Genomic DNA, 13,424 nt, shown 5'->3' on the forward strand with positions numbered 1-13,424 from the left:
TTGTTTGTAGCTAAACTTCAAGTGGCAACTATTTCATTAATGTGCACAACGAGTATATTTTTTGGACGTCCCATATATCAACAAATCTGACAAAATTGACGAGATTGTTCACATTTATACAAGTCATACAACACCGGACACTACAATTTTCGTTAGAATATTTTGTCGAAAAAAGAATCGTAAATCCAATGCAAACAAGGTGAATTACGATGAAATATCCATGTAATGCATAAAGTAAAATTTAGGAAGAGACTGTGAAAAATAGGGAACGAGGCAACGTCGACAATGATGTTGAAATCCCATGATATAAGAATATTGTTCCGATGCGTTGGATAACCTTTCTATCCGCCTTCTCATTAAAAAACCCCAAAAACTTCCATTTCTTTTATGATAGCTGTATCTGATTTTATAGCCATTGTTTAATGTATGATATAAGAATATATGAAATGAAATTTTTTTTTTTTAATGTGTATAATATATCTATAGAGTCTAACGAATACAAATTTGCATATAGGAGGGGGCTGAGAAAATAGGACAATGCGATTATTGTTTACATATTTAAAATTAAAGTCTGATATGAAAAGTCTTAACCACGGTAATCTGTTATAAGCAGACCTGTCATCAGGTCTAGTCAACAGCAGACTTTTCCACAGGTCTGGCCAATAGCAGACCTGTCCACATGTCCGGTTAAGAGCAGACCTGTCCACAGGTCTGGTCTGGGGCAGACCTTTCCTCAGGACTGGTCAAAAGCAGACTTGTCCACAGGTCTGGTCTGGAGCAAACCTATCTATAGGTCAGCAAAAGCAGAAAAGCAGACCGTAGGTCTGGTCTGCCAACGATGAAGTTAACTTGCTTGTCTGTTTAACATTTCTGAAGTTTACTTAGAAAGCAGTAAACAAGTCTGCTCCAAGTTAACTTTTGTACAGGTTAGGACCGCACACATCTGTAAGTGAAAAATAAAAGTAAATTATTAAAAAAAAAAATCATAAAATGAGGATCACAATTTTTGAAATGTGATATTGGAACTAATCAATATAAAATGTGAAATATATCATGGGAAATGAAATAAAACCTGAATACTGTGAATATGGTAAAATTAAGTAATATATGCAAAAACAATTTTCCAAAAAATGTAAAGTGAAGATATTTATTTTAAATGAGATATTTGAAATAATCGAAAATTACTAAATTCTTGATCTCATAATACAGACTCAGCACCTGTTTAATGAGGATATATATCAAGGGGAATTCAATATAATACTGTAGATATAGTGAAAAATGAAAGAAAAGATTCAAAAAGTTAAAAAATTAGGAAAATATTTTAAAATCATTTCTAATAGTGAAACTGGAATACAGGATTGGATATCACATATCAGTGTCAATAACTAAATACATAAAACTGTGTATTCCTAACTTTTATTTTTGATATTTCACTATGAATAAACACTGTGTACAATTCACATGTCAATAAGCATTGAACAAATGTCTAAACTAAGTAATGCACACATTTGTTCTGGTGTTTATTAATCATGGAAAGTAATGGAAATTAAAAATTAATTAAGATTTCCATAAGAATGACAACAAAAGTGTTGTGAGTTATCTCCCATTAGAACAAAACAAAAGAGATATAATAGGTCTTTTCAACAATATGAAAGAAATCCAATCACTCATAATATTTGGCTTTGAAAACATCAGGAGGAAATGAAGTGCATTATACGACTTGCATCCTAATACCCTACATGACAAAAACTTCCTAAAAGTTAGAATGACTGTAAAACATAAATCTCTCTTTTTCCTTCTAAATGTTGTGTTTCTTTGGTAATTACATGGCTGAATACTTCATGATATCAATTCTTTTCAATAAAAACTAGAGGCTCTAAAGAGCCTGTGTCGCTCACCTTGGTCTAAGTGAATATTAAAACAATGGACACAGATGGATTCATGAAAAAATTGTGTTTTGGTGATGGTGATGTGTTTGTAGATCTTACTTTAATAAACATTCTTGCTGCTTACAATTATCTCTATCTATAACAGTTCTTTCTGTGGAAAATGTTATTGAAAATTTTCAAATTTTAAGAAAATTGTTAAAAGTTGACTATGAAGGGCAATAACTCCTTAGGGGGTCAATTGACTATTTTGGTCGTACTGACTTATTTTTACTTCTTACTTTGCTGTACATTATTGTTGTTTACAGTTTATCTCTATCTATAATAATATTCAAGATAATAACAAAAAAACAGCAAAATTTCCTCAAAATTACCAATTCAGGGGCAGCAACCTAACAACCGATTATTTGATTCATCTGAAAATTCCAGGGCAGATAGATCGTGACCTGATCAACAATTTTACTTCCTGTCAGATTTGCTCTTAATGCTTTGGTTTTTGAGTTATAAGCCAAAAACTGCAATTTACCCCCATGTTCTATTTTTAGCCATGGCGGCCATCTTGGTTTGTTGGCCGATTTACCTGACACATTTTTTTAACTAGATACCCCAATGATGATTATGGCTAAGTTTGGTTTAATTTGGCCCAGTAGTTTCAGAGGAGAAGATTCTTCTAAAAGATTACTAAGATTTACGAAAAATGGTTAAAAATTAACTATAAAGGGCAATAACTCCTAAAGTGGTCAACTGACCATTTTGGTCATGTTGACTTATTTGTAGATCTTACTTTGCTGAACATTATTGCTGTTTACAGTTTATCTCTATCTATAATTATATTCAAGATAATAACCAAAAACAGCAAAATTTCCTTAAAATTACCATTTCAGGGGCAGCAACCCAACAACGAATTGTCCGATTCATCTGAAAATTTCAGGGCAGATGGAACTTGACCTGATGAACATTATTACCCCACGTCAGATTTGCTCTAAATGCTTTGGTTTTTGAGTTATAAGCCAAAAACTGCATTTTACCCCTATGTTCTATTTTTAGCCATGGCGGCCATCTTGGTTGGTTGGCCGGGTCACCGGACACATTTTTTAGACTAGATACCCCAATGATGATAATGGCCAAGTTTGGTTAAATTTGGCCCAGTAGTTTCAGAGGAGAAGATTTTTCTAAAAGATTACTAAGATTTACGAACTAGAGGCTCTAAAGAGCCTGTGTCGCTCACCTTGGTCTATGTGAATATTAAAGGAAGCAGATGGATTCATGACAAAATTGTGTTTTGATGATGGTGATGTGTTTGTACATCATACTTTACTCAACATTCTTGCTGCTTAAAATTATCTCTATCTATAATGAACTTGGCCCATTAGTTTCAGTGGAAAATGTTAGTAAAAATTTACAAATTTTATGAAAATTGTTAAAAATTTACTATAAAGAACAATAACTCCTCAGGGGGTCAATTGACCATTTCGGTCATGTTGACTTATTTGTAAATCTTACTTTGCTGAACATTATTGTTGTTTACAGTTTATCTCTATCAATAATAATATTCAAGATAATGACCAAAAACAGCAAAATTTCCTTAAAACTAACAATTCAGGGTCAGCAACCCAACAACGGGTTGTCAGATTCATCTAAAAATTTCAGAGCAGATAAATGGGTTGACCTGACAAACAATTTTACCCCATGTCAGATTTGCTCTAAATGCTTTGGGTTTTGAGTTATAAGCCAAAAACTGCATTTTACCCCATGTTCTATTTTTAGCCATGCCGGCCATCTTGGTTTGATGGCCGGGTCACCGGACACATTTTTCAAACTAATAACCCAAAAGATGATTGTGGCCAAGTTTGGATTAATTTGGTCAAGTAGTTTCAGAGGAGAAGATTTTTGTAAAATATTACTAAGATATACGAAAAATGGTTAAAAATTGACTATAAAGGGCAATAAGTCCTAAAGGGGTCAACTGACCATTTCAGTCATGTTGACTTATTTGTAAATCTTACTTTGCTGAACATTATTGCTGTTTACTGTTTATCTCTATCTATAATAATATTCAAGAAAATAACTAAAAACAGCAAAATTTCCTTAAAATTACTAATTCAGGGGCAGCAACCCAACAACGGGTTATCCGATTCATCTGAAAATTTCAGGGCAGATAGATCTTCACCTGTTTAACAATTCTACCCCATGTCAGATTTGCTCTAAATGCTTTGGTTTTTGAGTTATAAGCCAAAAACTGCATTTTACCCCTATGTTCTATTTTTAGCCATGGCGGCCATCTTGGATGGTTGTCCGGGTCACCGGACACATTTTTTAAACTAGATACCCCAATGATGATTGTGGCCAAGTTTGGTTTAATTTGGCCCAGTAGTTTCAGAGGAGAAGATTTTTGTAAAAGTTAACGACGACGACGACGACGGACGACGGACGACGGACGCCGGACGCCGGACGCCAAGTGATGAGAAAAGCTCACTTGGCCTTTTAGGCCAGGTGAGCTAAAAAACTGTTATCACAATGTTGATTTCCTTTACTTGTTTTAGGATACTATAATGAAAAAAATAGGGAAATGTTTTTATTTTTAAATCAGCAGTTTTTAGAAAATATCAGAACATTAAAAAAGTATGCATCTTGTGGCCATACTCGTGCTTTATTCACACCATATTCTACATTTAACTGTATGCATGTTATGTTATTTAACAAAGATAAAAATTAAAGTCTTTATGCTACATGGATAACTACTGAAAGACCTATCTCAGTAACACTACAACAATGACAATTGCACAGTTACATGTAAAGTGATGGAACAGTATCAAAGTAGACTCTAAATCCATCAGTGATAATTTATTCATCAACTCTAACAGGACCACCTTGTCAGTTCAAACGTCCTAATTGTATTGTCAATTTTACAATTTGTTTGAACAATAGGTAAAGGTGAACAGCAACACCAATAATCAAGTCACAGCAAGAAACTTTGCAAATAAAATGGTGCATAAAATCATAGCATCTTTTTTTTGTGTGCAAAATTGAATTAAAAAAATACTAAGTTATGTGTTTTTTGTAAAACTGGCAAAGAAATCATTTAACACCTTTTTTGAGTAACAATAAATTATTGTGGCAGTCTCTTTCAAATATTGGATTTTTTTTTTGAAACTTTGTTCTCAGCCTAGAGAATGTGTTTCTTTGTTGCAAACATAACAGATGATTATGGAATCTGTAACATGTGTAAGTCATAGTTACAAACAATTATATATTTATAAATGTAAATAAAATGAATCAAAAGAATATAATAAAGAAATACCAAATACTGAATATCATATTGCAGAGAAAAATAATAAAGTCCAAGTGAGTGACTTATCCAAGGAACGATAAAAAGAAACAATGCCAAACCAGGGACACACTTATGCTAATAACTAGAGACCTGCATTAGACTTAGAAGACGTGGTCACAACATTCTATATATTGGTTATCTGATGTCGTATATCCTTTACACGACATATAATGTGAAAAACCTGTGCCTTAAGATAACGCCTAGGCATTAGTTATTGCCTGAAATAGTACACTTTTACATCAAGAATATTTTACAGAGTGTACATATACCTCATTGTACTTTGAAGATGAAACAAAAATCCCAATTTGAATTTTTTTATTTAATTCCTGAAATGAGGTTTGGCAATAGGTTGAATAATTGTCATCAGCTTTCTCATCAGGAAATAAGCTTAATGCCTGAAAATTTCAGGCAATAACCTAATGCCTAGGTGTTATCTTATTGCCAAAGATTTAAGCTTAATACCCAATTTTACTTATTGACGCTAACATATATAAACATAAGGTTTCAAATGAACGAAACGAGACATACGAAGAAGGTAAACTTTGAATGAATTTCTGAAATTATCAAAGGTCAATTTTCGAAACGTTCTTTTAATAAATTTATCAGTGAAAAATGATTGGTAATGGTATTAATTACAAACTTGCGAACCATCAATGAATCAAACTGTATCTGTATCGACCCAGAAAATATAGATAACCTTTCAAAATGTATCATTCTCAAACTCCATGACGAGTGTATCTATTCTCCATTAATGACAAAAAAAACTTACAATAACCTTCAACTTTTGACATTGATATCAATATAAAAACAATCCATACTTTGCTACCAGAAACGGAAAACAATTCACGCATCAAATGGTACAAAATAGGCTAAATGTAAGCTAAAAGTAGCTTGGGTGTCTTCCGCAATCTTGGATAATAAAACAGCAGAAAACAATTGGTCTAGATTTTTAAAGAAAAGTACAGATTTTGAGAGAAAAATGTAATTCATTTGTTAGACTTTTTATTTGAATGACAGAAATACTGTTTTGTCGTATTCCGTGGCAAGAAAACGTGTCCTGTTACAATACTTTTCTTTTTATATCTCAAAAGCTACATTTTAGTTGCAATTATAAGAGCTATCTCTGATTTATTTTAAAATTACATGGTTAAGTTTTCATTCTTTACCATAATACTGTGTTTTCCTGATTTTAAACTTTCCTTTTTGAATTATCCTCGGAGTTCAGTATTTTTGTGTTTTCACTTTCTTTTTTTTCCATGAATAATCTATACAAACTTTGACAATTTTGTACACTTTCTATCTTGAAGAAAGCCCCGTGACCAATTTATTTTCATTGTATATTTGTGAAAGACATGACATAAACTAAATTTTTCCAAATTATTGAAATCTTTTGATTTTGATTCATACCCCCTCCTCATCCACCTTAATCGCAATTCAATCACGTTATCCGAATGCTAAAATATTTCAATATATTTTCGCTATATATAATTCAGCTATCATCACATGCATTAGTAATTGTGTAAAAGAACCAGACTTAGCTTCAAGTAAGTAAATAATTGATCTTAGAGTGGTAACAAAATTCATTTCACATGGTTCACGACTTTGTAAAAAGAGTATGGGGATACCTAAGGAACAATTAAATCTTAAAGTCGCTGAGAAACTGGCAACGCCATGCCTAAAAACCAAAACAAAAACAAAAGACAGTCTCCAAACACCATGAAATATTTGAGATTAAACAACACGATAGTATGTGCTCCAGAACGGTTATCAGAATAAGTTTTAATATGTGCCATTTTACAATGTATGTCACGATCGAGGAAAAGAGTACGGAATTGTGTCACAGATAAGTTTTTCTATCTGTCATTTGAGATTACCTTATGACAATTTCGTCTTATATAGTGAAAAACACGTGTCTCTGAGGAGGAAAGTTGTATAAAATATTGATTTTTTTGGATGTATAGTCCATATTCAAAATGCTGTTTGTTTAGAATACACAATCACACGGAGAAAACACGCGTAACATATCTGTGCAGTTTTCAACTAGGTTTAGATTTCTAAACTGATATGATTCGAATTGAAAGACCTCTGTTTTATACAAAACTAGTTGTGATAATCAATTTGAACTTTTCTGATGCTCAATACACGGCTGGATATTTTGTCATGCATAACTGTTAACAGAAATTTCAGGTTTACGAAGGAGGCGTCATAACGGCCTGAGTGACCACAAGCTCACGGAAGTGCAATATGTACTAAACTTTATAAAAACAACAAATATAGATTATAAAGAAATTAAAAAAAAGCCGCGGCTATAAATACAAGTATAACAAGCCATGGGTTTATAACACGAAGTCGTGAGTTTTGCATTGTTACTGTTGGAATGTCTATGTTCGGAACTTTTAACTGTCCTTAACTAAAGTCATACGAATGCTCTATTTGACATAAACAAAACATGGTTCTGATTTTGCATGTAATCAATAAGGACTGTTCAGTCCATGTTCAGTCTGTTCATTAGTTTTTATTTGCCTGTTAACATCAACACCGTATTGAATTGTATAAACAGTTCAGAACATTACTAATTTGACTGCAAGCGAATAGACAACTTTCGAGTTCGATGCATTTCCGTCAACAACTCTGGTTTTAGTGAACATCATAAGTGCGTTTAGGTGCATCGTCACTTCCGTTCCAATGTTGAGCGAGTGGTTGGAAAATTATCAAACTATATTGCACGATTTATTCGGCATACTGAATTCTCATAATTGACAATCAGCACTGCTATCATTAGGGAATTGTGATTAAGTACTTACAAAACAAAAATTATTTCTAGTTTATCCTGCACAATGACGATCACTAAGACGCTTGATGAACGTTAATAGTGCAGGGATACAGGCGATCCCCTCTATCTGGTAAATTACGCCACAAAGACGCGCCTAATTGACGAGTTTTTTTTTCCGGTGACGGATGAACTCGAAAGTGGTCTATTAACTGAACAGAAGTAAAATTCTCAAATTGACTGAATAATGAACAGAACTGAATCATGTTCAGATCAAAATGACCCTTTAGGACTTAACTTATAATTGTCAATCAGACAACTATGTTTGAGAAATAAACGAATTTGATAATTCTTATCAAATATTGTTTACCGCGCATTGTTGCAAATATATCAAACATTTCACATTTCAATGAGATTATTTTATGTGCAATGTGGAAAAATAAAAGGTGCATTGTTCATGTTGTTAATAATTGTTTGGGAATGATGTATACAAATGAACATATGCGAGTCTTTTAAATGTGTAACAGTTCTTTAGCCGTCAGTTATCTGGATTAATAATGTATTTAGTTATAAATAGTTTGTATTGTCTCAGATCTTTTTTTAATTGGTGGCCACACAGTCCTTTTATTTTAACATTACTAGCTTCTCTTTTATCGTTCATACAATATATATTATCATGTCCTTCAAATATGTGAGTTTTTTTTGAAAGAATATTTGCTTAAAAGGAAAGGGAGCAATCATGGTAAAATATTTAAATATTACAAATAAAACCCAATTTCATAATGCAAAAATGCCCCAGTTTTAAAAACTGATTTGTGTTGCTCATTCATTGCTTTTGACGTAATGTGTGTTCTCAGTATCAATAAAACTTCCTTGTCTTGATTTCTCCAAACAAGTAGATTATATTTTTAAAAGTCTTATACCACGGCAATCATCAATCGGTTTCATCTTTGTGGTGCCAAAAATGTCTCTACTGGCTGGTATTTTTGATTTTATTTTGAATTAATTATTCGTTTGGTGGCTTCCAAGTTACTCTTTTAAAAATCAAGTATAAATATAACAAGACAGGGAAATATTTGTATGGATAGTTTCGTCCAGTGATCTGAACTGTATTGACTAATAGATAAAGCAGAAAGAGTGTTATATCATTTATATATTTTTTATTCAATCATTAATTCATTAGTTCGTACTTAACGAGTCAATTCACGTCATGGGAGTCTTAGTTACCTGAAAGAAAATGTTATCCAACGTTATATTAAAACATACAGATATTCATTACTCAAGAAAACACCATATCATAATCACATAAAATAGTCAAAATCATGAAATAAGCAATTCTACTGGTGTAAATGAGTTGAATATTGTTAAAAACAGGAAGATATGCTCAAGTAATTATTTATTGTTTGTTTTCTGATATTCTAATCTCAAATAATAATTTATAATAGTAAGAAAATCTGTTGTCGTAGATATGTCTCTTTTTTTCGTCGTTTGAGTGCTGTTTATTGGCGTTTAAAAACCATCGTATCTCATATGCATGTAACAGGTAGGCTGTGTACATGTATGCTTTGCTGTAAATGTCATGTTATTGATAATGTTAAATGAGTTCCACTTTCCAATCTTTTAGGTGCGATCGGATTTAAAGGTAATTATTCAAGGAACCCTGTTCTGCGTACTATAATTGATATTCATATCCAGGATTCGGGTCTGATAATAGTGATATTGATTACTTATCAATGATTTATTCGATTCTTTGAGCGGTTTAAAATCAATGTGTTCATATGTCACGAACTAGAAGTTCCTTCATAATATAAGTTCCAAAGGTAAAAAGTTTCTGGAATATTATTTCCATATGAGAGTATATGTTCCGAACGGAATAAATGATATAGAATATTTGTTCCAACAGGAACAGATATTATGCCATTGTTTATTACAAAGTTTCTAGTGGAACGTCTGTTAGGTGGAACAAATAGACGTAGAAACATATCTATATAAAATTCAAATGAAGAAATGAACAACACATAATTGGGCAATAAATGTATACGAAATCTTAATAAACTCAATAGATGATTTAAATCAAAGTAAGTACTTGGATAATTGTATGGTTTTTGATGCCTCACGGGAAGACAACATCTCTCAGTAGAACAACAGTCGTCGTGTGGTAACTTGTCTTCAAAATACCCCTTTGGACAGTAGCTTTTCGTGCAAACTCCTCCACTCCCCTTACAGTCCTTAGGTCCTGCATAACCTGTAACATATAATGATTGCACATTTTGTTAGTTACTTTAACAGTTTTTTAAGTTTAGAAAGTATATCTGATTGGTAAAACAAGATGTAATAAACATTTTATTTCATAATGTATAATACACGAAAAGACAACGTAAAGGTAAAAAAAACTGTGTAAAAAGAATGTGAATGGAGGTTTTAAGAAGGCAATTATGAACCCGGGGCAATAGTTTTGCAAAAAACCAACCATAACTCGTCAAATTTCGTTTGATCTTGCCTTTTAATAAATGTTCAATCAAAAACATTCAATCATGTTATCAGAATGATAAAATATTTCAATAACCCTTTATATATAATTCAGCTATCACTACAAGGACTTGTAAGGTGTTAATATAATTAGACCCAGACCAACGCGACAATTATAATCATACACAGATTAAAGAAAATAAATTATTAACCTTAGAGAGGTAAAGTAAGAAAATTCATTTCACACGCTTCATGCCTTTTTAAAAAAAGTAGGGAATAACAAACGAACAATTAAATCTATAAGTCGCAGAGAAACTTACTACGACAAACCGACCCCCCCCCCTAAAAAAACCAACAGTCTCCAAACATCATGAAAAGATTAAGATTGAATAACTCGTATTATGTGCTAAAGAACGGTTATCAGAATACTATATCACATGTGATATCTTACAAGGTATATCACGATTCGGGAATAGGGAACGGGATTGTGTCACAGATAAGATTTTCTTTGTCAAGGGAAATTACAATATGGCGGTTTCGTCTTTTATAGTGAAAAAACACGTGTCTATGTGGAGAAAAATGTTGGAAACGGGAAAACATTGATGTGTTATGTCTAATGTCTCTGTCACATTAACCATTCCATTGTCAATTGAATGTCTTATTACTCATATTCACTAATAAGATGATCTAACAGAAATTTATCATGTATAAATCACTTTAAGAAATTATAGTCAGATTGCTAATGACATTCTGATATATGAACACAATGTACTATCAAAATTAACTTAGCACTCATACTGCACGTTCATAATGGAGCAATGGTATAACGGAAATGAAACACAATCTACACACGCATTAAAAACCTTAAACATTAAGGATTAAGGAACTCAAAGATTGTTTAGCTATTACTATATACAACAGAGAAACCAATATGAGAGCGAAAACATTTTTAAAGTGGACGATAGAAACAAAAAAAGCGGTTACATATAAAAATTAATAAGATGTGAAAATATAACCAATGATAATTTTCCACCAGAGGCCAATTAACGTAGAAGTTATCAACGGTATGTCATCGTGTGGTCTTGAACAATGAGCAAGACCTGAACAAGATAGCAAGCGCTAAAAGACCCCGATAAAGCTAACGAATTGATTTATGTAGAAAACTATAAACGAAACACAACTACGATATACAGCAACAAAAGGTAACCATTGAATTGCAAGCTTCTGACATAATGTGTTGCGATAAAACATGTTTGCAGGCGACCAATAATCCCGTCTCCCTCGAACCGGGAACAGTGATGTAACTGTACAACATAAAAACTAACTATGAAAATCAGTTAGAAAAGGTATGACTAATGAAATCAATACAAAACACACATAAAACTTAAAGAAAGACTTAAAAAACAAAGTACGGGCCGTAAGGTCATAAAAATTTTGAGTACGATAAAAGTACTCAGACTGAGAGTTTCAACCAATCAAACTTCTGTTTTTGGTGTTTCGAGCACAAATTATGTACTTCGAGTTCTGAGTGTATTTCTATAACATAGAGTTAGTGAAAGCTAGTTCAAAGACAACAATTAGTACACATCCAAGACATTTAGTATAAAGACGTCATACAAAGTTAGAGAAAATTTGATATTGTGCAATGTTTTGACAGAATGTAGGACCGTTAATATTCATAGTCGTATAGCAATAATATATATTAATGCTTTGTTTTATTGATAGCAAAATCAATCCTGGTACCGATCATACAAAATTTCAAAGATCTTATTATAACACTTAACAATAGAATCAAAATAGTAGTCATTGTAATTTAAAAAAAACTTACCCTCGTCACATCTATGTGAAGGCTTTAAATAGCAAATTCAAATTTGAACAATGGACAAGAGATTACAGATCTTTGTCATAAGTAAAAGCTGTTGAGTGCATAACGTAAAAAAGTGTCTCTGCAGTCAAGACGTTACTTCGCCTACTTTAGATCAAAAGTGAAGTACAGTTAGATATTTAATAATTATCAGTGCGTATGATGTATTGTTCTCTTTACATAAAAATATATTACATAAAAGTAGTTATAGACTTGACTTACATGTTCCGCATATTACGGCGATAAAAAAAGCAAAACAAATGATGTGTCTGGCATTCATTTCCCTTTTTTACAAACTCATAGATACAAAATGCGTATTTTATGAACGTCTTGTGTCTCCTCTGTCGCAAAGGTATATATACCACATTAACAAGGCATCAATTATTTATTCAAACATACTACGTAAGACTTATGTCACACGTTTACGAAAGCTATTTGATTTTTGAAGATTAATTACATTAACATGATTAAGTTAACGGTAGAAAGGATAAACCTACAATAGTATTAAAATAATCGTTTTCCACCTGAACGGTTTTTGTACTGTTAGACTCTTTTTGTCTAAGTTCCTGACTATTACAATTTTACAAATATAGATTCGCACCCTTAATCGAGTGAAATATTAGGAGGTTAGATATTCATTTAATTATGCAGCACTCTGATTCGTTTGGCTAGTTTGATTGAATCAAGTTTCTTCTTGTCATTAGTTTATTATTCGCTTCAATATATGGATGATCGGCACTAATTGGGCTCCTTTTTCTAAGCTATTATTATTTTGTCGGTATCTCTGTGACTTACACGAATGAGTTTTGATTCCTCCTTTTGGTATCTTTCGTCTCTTTTCTTTCACACTACTATACAAAAACAAATTGAGCAACATAACCATCCTTCTAGATATAGTATTCAAAAGCAGATAAGTTCATAAATTGTTGTTCTACCCTGTCATATTATCTGAAGAAACTGATTGATAAAGGTTGTTATTATATTGATCAATTATTTTACTTTGATTTGAATTTCAAGATAAATTTAAGTAACAATATCAATGTCCACTTGCTTGGCTTTCAAATATTTGGCTTTGAGCGTTCCTGCTGATTGTAAATCCAGAAA

At 32.1% G+C, this 13,424-nt stretch overlaps 1 long non-coding RNA gene across 1 annotated transcript; it reads right to left on the reverse strand.

Moving 5' to 3' along the window:
- Positions 1–9,122: 9,122 nt before the first annotated feature.
- Positions 9,123–12,677, reverse strand: LOC139494954 (uncharacterized). The gene is made up of 3 exons (XR_011657220.1): positions 12,543–12,677; positions 10,074–10,232; positions 9,123–9,214 (listed from the first exon to the last, which is right to left on the reverse strand). It is a non-coding gene; the product is annotated as an uncharacterized lncRNA (long non-coding RNA).
- Between the last annotated feature and the right edge of the window lie 747 nt (positions 12,678–13,424).

Source organism: Mytilus edulis, chromosome 11 (genome assembly GCF_963676685.1).
Source record: "Mytilus edulis chromosome 11, xbMytEdul2.2, whole genome shotgun sequence".
Taxonomy (NCBI): Eukaryota; Metazoa; Mollusca; class Bivalvia; order Mytilida; family Mytilidae; genus Mytilus; species Mytilus edulis.